The sequence below is a fragment of the Eubalaena glacialis genome, chromosome 2 (genome assembly GCF_028564815.1).
Source record: "Eubalaena glacialis isolate mEubGla1 chromosome 2, mEubGla1.1.hap2.+ XY, whole genome shotgun sequence".
Taxonomy (NCBI): Eukaryota; Metazoa; Chordata; class Mammalia; order Artiodactyla; family Balaenidae; genus Eubalaena; species Eubalaena glacialis.
In genome coordinates this window covers 39,629,589-39,645,259 of record NC_083717.1, presented here as the reverse complement: position 1 = coordinate 39,645,259, position 15,671 = coordinate 39,629,589, and the positions used below count along the sequence as shown (strand labels likewise).

Genomic DNA, 15,671 nt, shown 5'->3' with positions numbered 1-15,671 from the left:
AGCTACAGTTTTGCCAGGCTGCCAAGATACGTCCTAGTGGACTTCTAGAAGGGACGGATGTAGACCCCACTTCACTGGCTCCCCAGAACAGATTTCAAAACAAACAAACAAATTCTCCCTCGGGGAGATACTGGTGCAGAGTATCAGCCATTACCCACTCCTGCGGTGTCCAAACTGATCCCAAAGTCCCGAAGGGCAAAGAATATGCCCAAACGGGTGGGAAGGGGGCTCCACGGTGCACACCCCTGCACTCACTCAAGAGCTCGGCTGCTCCTTCAGAGGCCAGTTTCCTTCTCTCAACAGAAAGCAGAAGCAGGCTGTCGGCAAGGAGTGGGGAAAGACAGAGAAAGTTCCGGAAACGGACAAGTTCGGCAGCTGCTGGCAGATGCCTGTAGATCCTGGCCAGAAGCAGCTGGCGCCCCGACCTTCCCAGCTGCACTCCCCTCCTCACCCCAGGACGAGGTGGAGGGGCCGGAGCCTCGGGGACCTGACGCCTGCCCGGCTGCACGACATTGTCACCCAGATCAGGCTCGGCTGTCGCTGAAGAAGCCAACACTGAGAGATAAGTGTTGGGTAGAAGAAAAGTAGCTTTATCTTAAGGAAGCCGGCAGCCAGGGGAGAAGGGGGTTTACTGCGCAAAAGAACCAACTCCTTACATGCAAGTTTTAGCCGGATTTATACAAGAAGGGAAGCAGGAAACGGCTGCAGGCTGCGCACTGGGGGTGCCCTGCTCTTCTCTTTTGGAGACCTTTACATTAACCACGAGGCGCCTTGCTGGCTTTTAAACTTGAGTCTGGTCCTTACATTGTCCAGATCAGAGGGTCAGTGTTCTAGGGGTCAGTGGTCATATATTTCTGGAGAAAGAAGAACAAAGACAGAGCAAAGCAGGCAAAGCAAAACAGGAAGCAGTCCATCAAACCCCAGAGCTGTGTTTAACTATTCACAAGGCTTTGGCTGTAAAACAAGCAAGGTTACACCACCAGTGACGGTGACCTGCCTGACCATCACCATTACCACGTGCTCATCCTCAGACCTGGGCTCCGTGCCCATCGTGGGCTTCCTCCTCCAGCTGCTGCAGCTGCTCTCCACTTGCGTGCCCTTCTTGCTGGTGGCCAGTGAGGACACTCTGAAGGGTGACGTAATTAACTGGTGCATGTTCATCGGTGCTTCTGCTTCACTGTGTCCCACATCATCTTCATGGTGGAGTTTTGTGGGCTCCAGTCCCACCTCCCTTGCTCCTGGGACGGCTTCTCTATTCCCATGCTGTTTACTTCGCTGTCGTCTGCCTCTCAGCCTCCACCATCTTCCTCGTGACCTACATCCAGTTCTTGTCTCCAGGCCCACCCGGGACCACGCCATCGCCGCCACTACATTCGCCTTCATGGCTGCTGTGCTTTACACCACTGAAGTGGCCTGGGTCTGTGTCTGGCCTGGCGATATATCTAACTGTGTGCCCACGTTGCCAGGCATGCTCAGGAGGCTGGAGAACTATGTGGCCTGTGTCATTTTCGTCTTCATCGGCAGCCCCTACTTGTACCAGCCCCAGCCGGCCCTGGTGTGGTATATGGCTGTGTACCCCATCTGCTTCCTCCTGGGGGCCATGAACTTCATGGTGAAGGGGTCTGACTGCGACGAAGATAAAAAGCTGCCTGTCCGCTTTCCCCATTTCCTGTCGGGGCAGACTGTGCTCTCCATCTTCTTCTACACCACTGCCTGGTCCTCTGGCCTCTCTACAAGTTCACTGAGAAGTTTGGCGTCCAGCCCCAGCAGTCCAGCAATGGGAGCTGCAGAGACAGACTCACCTCCTTGGTGTGCATCTGGGACTAACGACTGGCTGTGACCATCTTGACAGCCATCAACCTGCTGATTTATGCAGCCGACATGGCATACTTGGCCCAAGAGGCTTTTGTAGGGACTAAGGATCAACCCAGGGGCTCCAGATTCCTCTTCTAACTGGAAGTTTCTACACGGAGTTCTGATGTGCTCTTCCTGGCTCCCTCTCTCCCTTCTCGCATCCTTCCCCATTCATCTCGCTCTCTTTGCTGTTTCCTCCCCTCCTTCCGCTCTGCCTCCTTCCTGTTTTGTGTGGTTGCCCAGATCCTATTTTGCCTCTTTCTCTTGCTGCTCTCATCTTTTCTACTTTGGGGCCCCTTTTGGTCATCTTTGTTTTCTCGTCTCCTGTGTCCTGACCGCCTCTTCCCCTTTTCCTTCTTCTGATCCATCGGGACCCTGAGCTTCTTCCTCTTCTGCCCACTGCCCCCCTCCCACCTCCTAAGGTGCTGACTCCACATCACGCAGCCCTCTGTGCAGCTGTTCACACCCTGGGCCTCCGGAGGGGCCTCACAGCCAAAGCATGCCTGTGCCCCTGGCGGTGCCTTCGTTGGGGTGTGTGTGTGGGTTTGGGGTGTGGGGTGGGTAGCTAGGCACTGGGCCTCCTTTCTTCCAGTAGAGGGAGGTGTACAGTGCACCTCCCCTTTAAGTTAAAAAAAAACCCTCTGGATGTCAGTAATTTCCAGTGGGTGGGAGGATTAAAGCAGTGACCTTAGATTCTAAGGCCCCACCTGGTGCTCAGCCCCACCTGAGACTGGCTCTAGAATTTTTCCAGGCTTACAAAAACCCACTGCCTAGAGGTCACCTTAAAGGTAGTTGGTATGCCTTCCAACCCAGCTACTCTCTGAGGAATCAAAAAAAAAGGACCTGGCAAAAAATCACAGGGTCTTGGAGACAAATGTCTGCAGTGTTTGTGAGGGGCAGCGATGTGACCCTCCTGCCTCGGTGTTCAAAACAGCATGTCCTGCCTCTGCAGGGAGAAGAAAACGGCCACTGCCAGCCTTAACGGTGATATTAGCCTGGGTGTTTTATTTTTCTTTTCTTTTTTCAGAAAAATGGTGAAGATAACACTATTTACTTATGACCTGATTAATGTCACAGGCTCTATTATTTGTACTCGGCCTTTTTTACAAGATTATTGTTTCTTGCATTAACAAATGTGTGACTGAGCCTCTGATAAAAATAATGATGACCAGGAGGGCAAATGAGGGTCAGGAGGGCAAAAATTACTGGGTGATCCTTTTTGTAACGGGGAAGCTTCTTTTCAAATTTTCTTGGGCAGGTGGGTTGGGGGGTGGGCGTTGCTGCGGCCACAGTCAAACTGCACTGCTTGAATGTGTTTCTCTGTGCCTCTTGCTTTCTGCTTCTCTGGGACTCATGAATAATGTGACCTATAAAATGTATATAATTTTTAAAAAATTCCCCAGGACTTCCGTTTCCCATCAGCTCCTTCTTCCAGTAACAGAAAAAAATCTTGTCCCTTATCCCAAATCCATAATGTTCTTTTTTTTTTTAACTTTTAAGTAAAAAGAAAGAAAAAACACAAACCCCACAAAATCACCAAATCCTAATTGCCTCAAATTTGCCTAGAGCTCAGAGGCAGCCCAGCTGATTTCCCTCCCCACCCAAACCGCCCTTTCTGTGCCACCATCATTCCACCATCTCCTGCCCTCACCTCAGCCAGAGCCTATGGAGTGGCCCAGCCTTAGGAAAGGAGAGGTCAGGCCCCACCCCAATGTCCAATATCCTGTCCCCTAGCTCTTAAAGGGGCCCTGCCAGCTCCTGGATGCCTCTGTTTAAAGGTGTGTGTCTGTGTGCATGCTGTGTGTGTGTGGGCACACATGCGTGTGTCTGTGTGCATGCGTGCATTGAGACCAGCAGCCCTTTGCAGTAACTGGTGACCTGGACGTCACATCAAGACTTCTTTCTCGATTAAGCTCAGCCACAAAGGCTCAGAGCCCAGCATCCTTGTGTCACCAGGGCCAGAGGGGCCAGGCAAGCAGAGCTCTGGGGGAGAAACAGTGGAAGGACCCTCACTGCTGCCACTCACTCCAGTCTTGGGGTGAAGCATGTGATCTTCACCCAGTGGCAGGTTAGGTGGAGGGGGAGGGCTCCCAGGAGGCGATACCTATGGCAGAAAAATCTTAAGAAGCAATGAAATAAAATTCATATTTTAAGGCAAGACAAGAAAAATTTCAACATAAAAATTTTCTCTGCCCATTTGGGCCTCCTCCCTCCCTTCTGGCGTGCATTGTGCATCTGCATTGTGCCTTAACCAGACCTCCCCAAGGGCAGAAATACCTGCTCCACCATAAAGATGAATTTTTCTTTTTCTGGCCCCAGCCACATAACTCCTTAGAAGATAACACTACTTACTTATGACCTGATTAATGTCACAGGCTATATTATTTGCACTCTGCCTTTTTTACAAGATTATTTTTTCTCGCATTAACAAATGTGTGACTAAGCCTCTGATAAAAATAATGATGACCAGGTGAGTTGAAACGATTGACCTGATGTATAGTCTATAAGAGCCATGACTGTAATAGTGTGACTCTAGATATGGGAAGAAGCAACAGGAGGGAACCATTTCCTGGAGCTGACAGACTAGTAAGACACGTGGTCCAGAGGCACTTGGCTACTGTTACCAGGACTAGATGAGTAATAGCACATTGACTGGTCTATCAATGAAATCCTCAGCTGACCTGGGAATCAGCATTCCTGGGACAAAATGGTCAGGAAATGCATCTCAAACCTTGGTCGAAATTAAGACCAAAATGGAGGGGATTGTGTAATAAAGAATGTTGCCCACTGAATGTAAATTGATACAGCCACTATGGAGAACACTATGGAGGTCCCTTAAAAAACTAAAAATAGAATTACCATATGACCCAGCAATCCCACTACTGGGCATATACCCAGAGAAAACCATAATTCAAAAAGACACATGCACCCCAATGTTCATTGCAGCACTATTTACAATAGCCAGGTCATGGAAGCAACCTAAATGCCCACCGACAGACGAATGGATAAAGAAGATGTGGTACATATATACAATGGAATATTATTCAGCCATAAAAAGGAACGAAATTGGGTCATTTGTAGTGACGTGGATGGACCTAGAGACTGTCATACAGAGTGAAGTAAGTCAGAAAGAGAAAAACAAATATCATATATTACTGCATATATGTGGAATCTAGAAAAATGGTACAGATGAACTGGTTTGCAAGGCAGAAATAGAGACACAGATGTAGAGAACAAACATATGGACACCAAGGGGGGAAAGCAGTGGAGGGGTGGGGGTGGTGGAATGAATTGGGAGGTTGGGATTGACATATACACACTAATATGTATAAAATAGATAACTAATAAGAACCTGCTGTATAAAAAATAAATTAATTAAATTAAATTAAAAAAAAAAAAAAAAGGAATGTTGCCCACCACCCAGCTCTACAAGAATCAAGTCATTAGCCACTGCAGTCACTGACCTACAATCCACCCTGAAAGGAATTCAGGACAAGTATCAGAATCAAACACTTTGTGATCTGGGAAAACTGGCAGAACTGGTCCTCAGATAGTTAGACATTTTCATCAGATATTTTTATGAACCTAGTTTCTTGCATCTTCCCATACTTAGAAAAACACTAAAACCGTTAACTAAGATATCTGCTTCTTGCAAACAACAGTAACCTTCTACCAAGCTGTGTGCTTGGTTGCATGTAACCCTTCCCCCAAGTCACATACGTACTGGCCTCCCCCCTTACCTCTTCAGAACAGTTCTCAGAGCTTCCTGAGAGACTGTCTCCCCATTTACAATCCTCAGGTTAGCTAGAATAAAATTTTCCATTTCTATCTTAGGTTGACTATTGACTAATTTTTAATCCACAAAAGCAAGTATGCATTGCCCTCCCCAAGTCTGGGTGCAAGAATCTCATATTCTTATATTTTCCTGAATGAAATTGAACTCAACCCTGGGAGCTCATTTCCCAGGAGGTTGGCAATGCCTCTGTGGTTTAGTAAAAGAATTGCCAAGGAAAGGGCTCACTTGAAGTGCCCATTACTCAAACCTCATGGTTCATGAGGGTGGCTACTCCATTCTTCTTTTTGGTGGAGGTTAAGGGTCATTTGTCACAATTCCAAGGCAAGGTCTAGTCCACTCACTTTGGCGTTCAAAAGAAAGCTTAAAAGTCCTCTGCTTAGTCCAACCCTCTTGCCATAGAGGAGGTGCGGCTGAACCCCAGGGAGAGGGCAGGACTTGTCCAGAGTCACCCTGTGTCTGGCAGAATCAAGGACAGGACCCAGGTTTCCTGGTTCCCAGGCCGGCTGCCTCTCCACTGCCCCACGCTGTTTGTTACAAGTGTGGCAGCAGCGTCCTCCAGGCTGGGCTTGTGCCCCATCCACCCTAGTTCTGCCACAAACCTGCTATGTCACCCTGAGGAGGTCACTCACTGCTGGGTGAGTCAGTTTCCTCATCTACAAGATGGGGGAGGGGGGCCAAAGACCCCTGGTCCCCTCCCAACCCTGCCTCTTCCCTGAGCTCTTTCCTGCTGGGAGTACAAAGGGGCTGATTCCAAATAATGAAAGGAATTGGAAGGCCAGAGCGAGAGAGAGGCAGATCTGGGGTTCACAGCTGGGTCCACAGTCACATCTGCTCTGACTCCAGTCAAGTGGCGCCACTGCCCTGGTCTGGTCCCCCTGGGGATGAACCATGAGTAGTATGGAGGGAAGAGCCCAAGAGATCTGGTTTCTAGTTCCAATTCTGCCACAGGGTAACTCATGACCACAGATGAGTCTAGTCCCTGCTCTGAGCCTCAGTTTTCCACTCATGAGGTGAGCAGATTGGGCTAAAATCATGGTCTGGAGCGCTAGGGTTCTGGTGAGGCAGTGGGGTAGCAAGTAGGGTGTTGGCCTCACCCAGCACCTTCTCTAACCCAAGCAGCCTCGTGCAAATCAAGCTCCGCCCAAGATCTCATTTGAAAATAAGATTGGACACAACCATTGCTCATCTTTAGGATGCTGGTTCATAAACAAAGGTACAGACAGAAGAGGGAGTACTATACAGCTGGAAAAAAGAGGATGCTCTCCAAATATTGATAAGGAAATATCTCCAGGATATATTTACTCAAAACAGTAAGATACAAAACAATGTCTAGTATGCTATTTTTATGTAATAAAAGGGGGAGAAATAAAAATAAATATACCTGTATATGCTTGATTTGCATCAGGAAGCACGGGAAGGACTCCCATGAGTGCAGTGGGGAGTTACCTGGACCTGGGCGGGGAGGGGAGCTGAGGCGAGAGTGGATGGAGCCCCAGGCAGAGGCCAGATTTCTCAATGTGTGGCTTTTTAGGACATTTTAATTTTGAGCCACGTAAATATATTACCATTATAAGAAAATAAAATTTAAGTTTGAAAAATATACCACTAGGATAAGAAGGGTCAGGGGAAGAAGAGTTGGCCAGTTGGTCTCCATATTCCCTGCAACCTTGATGGACAGGCTGGGGGAGGAGCTAAGAGATGCCCGCACATGCCTATCTCCAAAGGCAGAGGGATGGGAGGTGACTTGGGCCCAGGGGTCTGGGGAGGGGGTTCTGTGGCCCCCAAGCCCACATGCTGAGTGGCCAGGGCCTCCCGCTGCCTTTTAGCATACACAGTTGTTGGAGAAGCCCCCCGGTGCCCAAGCCTCAAGCCCTTTCCTTGCACCCTGCCTGGCCTGGGCTTGCTGTCTCCCGGGGCAGCGGCCAGAGGCAGCCTTCATCAGCTGGCCAGCCAGAACCTGCTCTATGCAGGGATGACTCCAGCTGACGCCAGCCCTAGACTGTGGCCTGAGCTGCTGAACAGAACCAGGGTGGAGAGGTTCCCATTCTCTGGCTCTGGAACAGCTTCTTGGAAAAATCACGGAGTTGGCTTTCCTCAATCCACCTCTGAGTGGAGAGAAGAGGGTCTGTTCTGTCCTGTGGCCTTGGGCTCCTGGCTGCCCTCCTCAGGACCAGCTGCTGGCTGCCAATCCATGTCGCCCTGTCTGTGCGGCTGGCTTCTGTCCGAAGGTGCCTGTAGAGATGCATGTGGTCAGAGGAGAGTCGGCCATGCTTCATCAGCCCGTCTGAGGTCTCCACACTCTGGAGTTTTCTGGCTGGCTTGCCAACAGGAAGTGGTCTGGCTGAGATGGGAGCGCTGCTGCAGGACCTCTGGGTGGGGCACTGCAGCCAGACCAGGACACATAGGAGCCAGGATATGACTCCTGGACCCAAGAGAAGAGGGAAAGGGCTCAGCATTTACTGAGGTTTTATTATGTGCTGAGATTTGTAGTGAGACAGACTTGTATTCATATCCAGGCTCTGTCAGGTGTTGCTCTGTGACCATGAGCAAAATACACAATGTAGTCTCTGAGTCTCAGTTTCGTCATTATAAAATGTGAATGACAATAATAATATCCCTGAAGATGAAATGAAATTAGGTATTAAATCACATGGTAAGATAGCTGGTGCTGAAACAATATTGGCTGCTCTCTTCTTCTTGGGTATAAGGTACAAAGTCAACACCAAGCAGGGTTTAAGATCCTGAAGCCACATGCCTGGGTTCAAATCCCAGCTCGATCACTTACTACCTGTGTGATCTGGGGCCAGTTAACCTCTCTGTGCCTGTGAAAATGGGGACAGCAAGTACGTAGTTCATAGGGCTGCTGGGAGGAACAAATGAATCCAGAGCAATGCTTGACCTGAAGTGAGCACGACACATGTGACCTCTTATAATTGTTGTGTCAACGACAGCCCAACTGTAGCCCAAGTCCTCATGGACCCCCTTTCTTAACTGACAAAACGTGCGAGCTGTAATCTGAGGTCTCTTCTGGAGCCAGGCTGGGCTGGTGAGGGTTTGTCCTAGTTGGTCTCTTCTGGGTCTGCTTCTGACCAGGGGTGGCGAGATGGGGGGCGGATGCTCAGGCCAAGCCCATCCCCTCACCTCCACTCCAACCAGCATCTGTGTCCCATAAACGGTCCAGTGCTTTGCCTGGAAGGAGAGTGAGCTTCCTCAGGAAACAAAGTTCTCCAAAACCACCCATCTGGGCAACCAGGCTGCTCATGGGGTGGGAGTGTGGGTCTCTCTGGGCCTCCTTCCCTCCTTACATTGGCCCTGACAAGCCTCAGGGCCAATGACACCCTCTTAGCACTACTGCCAAGGGAAGTCACTCCCCTTGTCCCGGCTGCAGCCCGCCTATCCCTTGGGCTCCCAGCTGCCCACTGCTGCCAGCAGCACAGCATCCCTCAGGCCACCTGGTGACCACAGTGGTCCAAGTCCGTGCTGAGCTGGGGCCAGCTGCCCATCAGCCCAGACCACTGCCCCCAGTAACACATTGCTGCTAGTCTGGGATCATTCCTTGTTCGAATCCCTTAAAAGAAAGCCTGTGGTTCTTTCTGCTGCAGCAGGCAGAAGGAGGCACTTCCAGAATATTCTGTTCCTGGACCCTGGCAGAGGCTTCCATCATCTCTCTCACTCTCTGCCCCTCTCCCACAGGGCCCTGGCACCCCAGCTTTCTCTTCTCCCCTCCCACACACTTGTTTGAAGCTTTATTCTTGGTGTCAACCAGTACTTGCTCAGATATAGACACATAAAGACACAGTTTTCTGTATCTTCATGCAAATGGGGCAGCACAGCCAGTAGCCCATGAGTAGGAAGCCATCACTATCGTATTGAAACAAACCCTGATATGTTATGGGTGTATTATTATGTCCGTGTTACAAAATAAAATGCAAAACTCTACATTCACTTTCAAGTGAAACATGAGGCTTCAAAGATAAACACTAGAATACAGATCCACCAAGCAGAGGTATCTTCTCCTTTGTTCACTGATATATTCCCAGTGCTGAGAAGAGGGCCTGTCACATTGAGGTGTTTGCTGAACGAACATTACACGAGCTTACAGTCTCAAGATCCAGGCTGGACTGCCTGACCTGGATACATTCCATCCCTTCTGCCTTTAGGGGAAATATTTGAGAATCACTGGGTCATGTTGTACACCATTTACTCCCCCTAACACTCCATGGCCTTGTGTGATGGACACCTCCATGGAGCGGAACCACTGAGAACCTGAACTTCCCACCATATTTGAGGATGTCCCCACCGTGTGAGTCTTGGTGAGAGACTGGGCCTCACCCTCAATAAGAAACTTAAAAGGCCAGGTAAATATTTGACCTGCCACACAAGTGGGAGCTGGACAAACACCTAAGGAGCAAGTGATAGACAGACACCAGGTCAGATCAGAATTCCTTCTGCTGGGGCCCGAAGTAGCATCCAGTGTGTGCTTCCAATGGCCACGGTGCCTGAACCAGCTGCCCTTGGCTGTGCCCTGGCTGCCCAGCACCCCTCCTTCCTGGTCTGAGCCTGTTCTGAGCCTGGTCCCTCCCTAATAATTTTTCAAGCTACTCAGAATCCTTCTCGTACTGTTGTTCTCTGCATAAGTTACCAGAGATGTTTTCTGCAGCGTGAAATCAAGAACCTTCATGTCTGAAAGTAGATGCTATTATCTCCATTTTCTGGATGAGGAAACTGAGGTCTAGAGTGGCATTGACTGAGCAGAGTACTACCATGTGCCAGGCTGTTCTCTGGTCTCAGTTCAGGGATGGGGGCCAGGTTAGGCATGTAAGGGGAAAGGCCCTGAGATAACAAAGAGGAATTGGAAGAGCTCTCAGTGGCTGGAGGGAGGGAAGTGATTAGGCTGTAGAGGTAGAAAGGGCTCAGAGCTGGCAGGGCTTTGGCGGTGATGTTTCGGAGTTTGTGTTTCATCCTAAGAGAAGCCGTCCAACTATCTTAGATTGAGTTCATTCCAAAGCAGACATTGAGGGAAAGAATGGAAGTAGAGGAATCAGCTAGAAGCTTATGGCAGGAGTGCAGGTGACGGGATGGATGGATCTGGACCAGGTGGCAGCTCTAGAGAGGAAGAAGAGTGGGTGGATTCACAAGTGTGTTGTGAAGAGCATCTGTGAAAGTGGTGCCACTGACCGAGATGGAAAGATGAGGAAGGATCAGTGTGTGTTGTCGGGGGCAGGGCGATTCAAGAGATGGGATTGGACATGGTGAGTGTGCGGTGTCCTGAGACATCCAGGGGGAGAGATTGGGAGGCAGTTGGATATGACTCTGGATCTCAATAGAGATCAGCTCTGGAAGCACAAATAGGGGAACTGTCATCATACTCACTTCATTCAGTATCTTCTTAAATGTCACATCAATAGAGCAGCCTGCCCTATCCACCCACATAAATAGCAGTCTTGCCCACCCTCCACACTCCACTAGCTCTCACTTCACCTGTTTTCCCTTTTTCATGGCATTTATCACGCAGAGACCTGATATAATATATATGGTTTGCATATTCTCCATCTCCTGTACTAGAGTGTAAGCTCCATGAGGGCAGAACTATTGGTTCTGTTCTGCTCTCTGTCCAGTGCCTAGAACAGTGCCTGGCACACACTCGGTGCACAATAACATTTGTCGACTGAGTGGAATCTTAAAGCCATCGGACTAGATGAGGACAAGAAGGCACACAAAGAAGAGGTGGTCTGGGCCCAAGTCCTGAGGACCTGAGACACTCAGACGATGGGAGAGGAGGAGGAGGAGGAGGGGGAGAAAGATGGAGGAGAGGCTGAGCAGCAGGAGGAAAATCACTCCAGAGAAGGGTTTCCTGACTCAGGTGAATGATGCTGAGAGGTCTAGTGATGAGAAGGGAAATACGTCTTGAGTTGCCAGCATGGTGCTCACTGGTGACCTGGTGAGAGCAGTTTCCATGGAGAGGTGGGAACAGAAGTCAGAGCCGGGGTTAGAGCAAATGAGAGGAGGGGAAATGGAGGGGGTGGGTGTGTAGATCGTGTTCAGGATGCTTGAGGAGAAAGCGTGCAAAGGACAATAGCTGGGAGGGTGTAGAATCGAGGGTTTTCTCTTGGTGTTTTTTTTTTTTTTCAGGTTTAAAAATACAATTTATTCATGATCCTTTTTGTACAATACAGCATGCATTCCTAATTATAAAGGAAACTTGAAAATAATGTGATACTTTATTTTCCAAATCTAAATATTTTTTTAAAAAGTCTTTGCATCAGTTTGAATATATGAACACTGAGGAACTTAGACGAAATAAAAATCTACTGATAGGGCTTCCCTGGTGGCGCAGTGGTTGAGAATCTGCCTGCTAATGCAGGGGACATGGGTTCGAGCCCTGGTCTGGGAAGATCCCACATGCCGCGGAGCAACTAGGCCCGTGAGCCACAACTACTGAGCCTGCGCGTCTGGAGCCTGTGCTCCGCAACAAGAGAGGCCACGATAGTGAGAGACCCGCGCACTGCGATGAAGAGTGGCCCCCGCTTGCCACAACTAGAGAAAGCCCTAGCACAGAAACGAAGACCCAACATAGCAATCAATCGATCAATCAATAAAACTTTAAAAAAAAAAATCTGATAATTGTTAGTACAATTATATACAACTATCTTAAATAACATTACATAAAACATTTTTATTTAGAAATACAACATTTGTTTTCCTTTCTTGTATTAAACAATTTTATCTAGGCTCTTGACTTGCAGAACTGGCATCAATCATATAGCCAATTTTTGCATCATCTAACACAGTTTTTGCATTTAAAAATATACATATAGCTCTGTTTCCTCATGATGCTTTCACAAAGAAATCAAATCCTAAACCACATATCTAAATGTTACTAAAATTTATACCAGTTCCCCAAGCCTCCCAGTACTTAGCTGGCATGTGTTTGGTACATACACATCAGTTTGTTGCTTTTAAAGGTGAAATTTTAGAGACTTATTTACCATCATATAGAGACAATTACAACTGTAAACTTCATGTTAAATGTTTTATCTAATTTGATAGTGTTTCCATCAGCTGAGTCTTCTAATCAGAGATATGTTGGGAAATATTTAAAACAGGCTTTGGCAGTGACGGGAAGTTCAAATCCTGATTTGTACTATTTTCCAATTTCCATAGAGTAAATACTCCTACTCTGGTTAATTTTAAACTACCAACGTGAAGTCAACTGTCTTGCAAACTTCCTGAAATTTTAACAGTGGGCCCTCCTGAGCCAGCGTGAGCCAAACCCACAACACCAATAAAAAACCACAAACATCTTTCTACCTACAAATCTGGTTCTTTTCCACTTAGCACTCCCAGGTGCTTGTCTTTAATCTGGGTTACTCCACAGCCTCCATCTTTACTGGCTGCTTCTCTTCAATACAAACTCACTTATATTTACTAGAATCTCTCACTCAGTCCCAGCTTAGGCTCATTTTAACAAAAATAATTTTCATAATATTGACAGTGACAATATTCAACCTCATGTTAATTCCAAAGCTTAGTGAAAGTTTTGTTCTAATCATTTACATTGCTCTCCGGTCACTAATTACCATGCCGTGGCCAAATCTGAAGTTTCCTTTGCAGTTTTCCCAACTCATTTTATGAGATCAGTATTATCCTGACACCAAAGACAGTACAAAAAAACAAACGGACCCCTCTGCAAAAAACCACTATGCAAAGTTGATTTAACATTTGAAAATCAAATTAAATCCACAATTCCAACATGCTAAAGAAAATTATTTGAGAAAATCCAACACGATAAAAACTCTCAGAAAGTTACAAAGGAATTACCTCAACTTGATAAAGAAAATCTACAAAAAAACCCCCAAAAACCACTAAAACCAACATCTTACTTAATAGCAAAAGACACAAAGCTTTCCCTCTAAAACTGGAAACAAGGCAAGGACGCGCTCTCACAACTCTCATTCTCCTCACTACAGGAAGTTCCAGCTACTACAATAGGCAAGAAAAAGACATAAAAGGCACAAAGATAGCAAAGGAAAAAATAAAACTCTCTTTGCAGGTGTCCATGATTATCTATGTAGACCAACCCAAGTAATCACCAAAAGAAAAAAACAAGAACAAGTAAGTGAGCTCTGTGAGGTCACACAATACAAGATAAACACACAAAAATCAATCGCATTTCTATATATTAACATAAAACAATGAAGAAAATAACGTTCTTATATTTTAGAGATAAGTACTGATATATTTACAAACAAAATAACAATTTCTGATATTCATTTCAAAACAATTTGCTGAGGAGGACAGGGTAAGGATATACATAAAGCAAGACTGGCCCTAGGTTGCTAGTAGCTGAAGTTGGATAATATAGAAATCTTTATAAGCACTAACCTCTCTTGTTCCGCTGTTCTCTAAGCGTGGTCCTTGCACCAGCAGCACCGTCCTCCCTGCGGAACTTGTTAGAAGAGCAACTGCTCCGCCCCCAACCTATTTATTTTGAATCAAAGGCTCTGCACGTGACGCCCATTACTCTGGGACTTAACAAGCCCTTCAGGTGATTCTGATCCAGGCTAATGATTCCAAACCGTGGCATGTCAATTGCTCTCACCTGAAGATGTTACCGACCCAAACTTGGGTCCGCCCGCCCACGCGCTGTAAAGCCAATCTACTGACAGTGGGTTCTGGTGAAGTAAAGTGCAGCGTTCACTGAAGGGCATCAAGCAAGGAGGCCAGGACAGCTAGTGCTTAAAAGACCCAAATTCCCCGAAGGCTTTCAGGGAAAAGTTTTTAGACAGGGTAAAGGAGGGGGGTTTGAGGGTGTGTGATCCGCTCATGGACATTCTTCTGATAGGCTGGTGGTGAGGTAATCAGGAGTCAAGATCATCAAACTTTAGGTTCCAACCGGTCTGGGGTCTCCCTGCTTGTGAGCAGCAGGCAGTTAACCTCTTCCACCTGGCGGGGGTTTCAGTATCATATGACAGAAAGACTGCTTGGTGCTGGATGTGTCATCAAATGAAGCTGGATGTCTGCCATCATAAAACTGATGTAGATTCCTGTAGTTTCTCTCTCTTCCTCTTCTTTTTCTTACCCTTTCAAAAGAGAGCGGTGTGTGTGGTGAGTCTGGCCTCCAGCCGCTGGGCCCGATGCTGAAGCCCCCGCTCCCGCTCCCGCCTCAGAGCCTCTTGTTTTGTTTTAAACTGAGAGATGCTACAGTATGCCTGGCACATAGCAGATGCCAAAGGACAAAGAGCTTTACCTAAGGACAAAGAGCTTTTTATTGGCAGAATCTGACCAAAAATTCTGATCCTTTTTGTTCTTGGCCTGGCCTCTGGACCCGAGTTGAAATGATTTTCCACCAGAATTTCAAACTCAGTAGTGACTTTATCTTAATGCTGAGTGCTGTGAACTGAATGTTTGTGTCCCTCCAAAATTCATACATTCAAGCCTAACTTCCCAATGTGAGGATATTTGGAGGTGGGGCTTTTAGGAGGAAATTAGGTCATGAGGGTAGAGCCCACATGAATGGGATTAGTGCCCTTATAAGAATAGGAGAGATGATCTCTCTGTCTCCACCATGGGGAGGACACAGCAGGAAGACAGCTGCTTGTAAACCAGGCAGACAGCCCTCCCCACACACTGGATCAGCTGGCACTTTGATCTTGAACTTCCCAGACTCCAGAACTGTGAGAAGAAAATGTCTGTTATTTAAGCTGCCCAGCCTAGGGTGTTCTGTTATAGCAGCCCAAACTGGCAAAACCCGGGGTCCTAGCAATATACCAGGAGGCACAATTTGTGTAGTTGGAGTGTTTTTTTCCAATCACAGCCTCAGGGGCAGGCATGACAGAGCTGGGATAAAGGTGTCATCTTCCACCAAGCATTTCCAGGCCTGGTGCCCTCCCCCACCCTTACTGGCCACCAGTCCTCAGTCCCCATCCCCACCCCCACCCCGAGCAAAGCCGTGGTGCATCTTCATTCAAGGCTGCCTTTCACTGGGCACCCCTCTGTGCCTGGCCCTTCACTTCATTGT

The 15,671-nt window shown here is 47.7% G+C and overlaps 1 pseudogene; it reads left to right on the top strand.

Moving 5' to 3' along the window:
- Positions 1-385: 385 nt before the first annotated feature.
- LOC133084961 (myeloid-associated differentiation marker-like) lies at positions 386-2,010 on the top strand (annotated as a pseudogene).
- Positions 2,011-15,671: the final 13,661 nt, after the last annotated feature.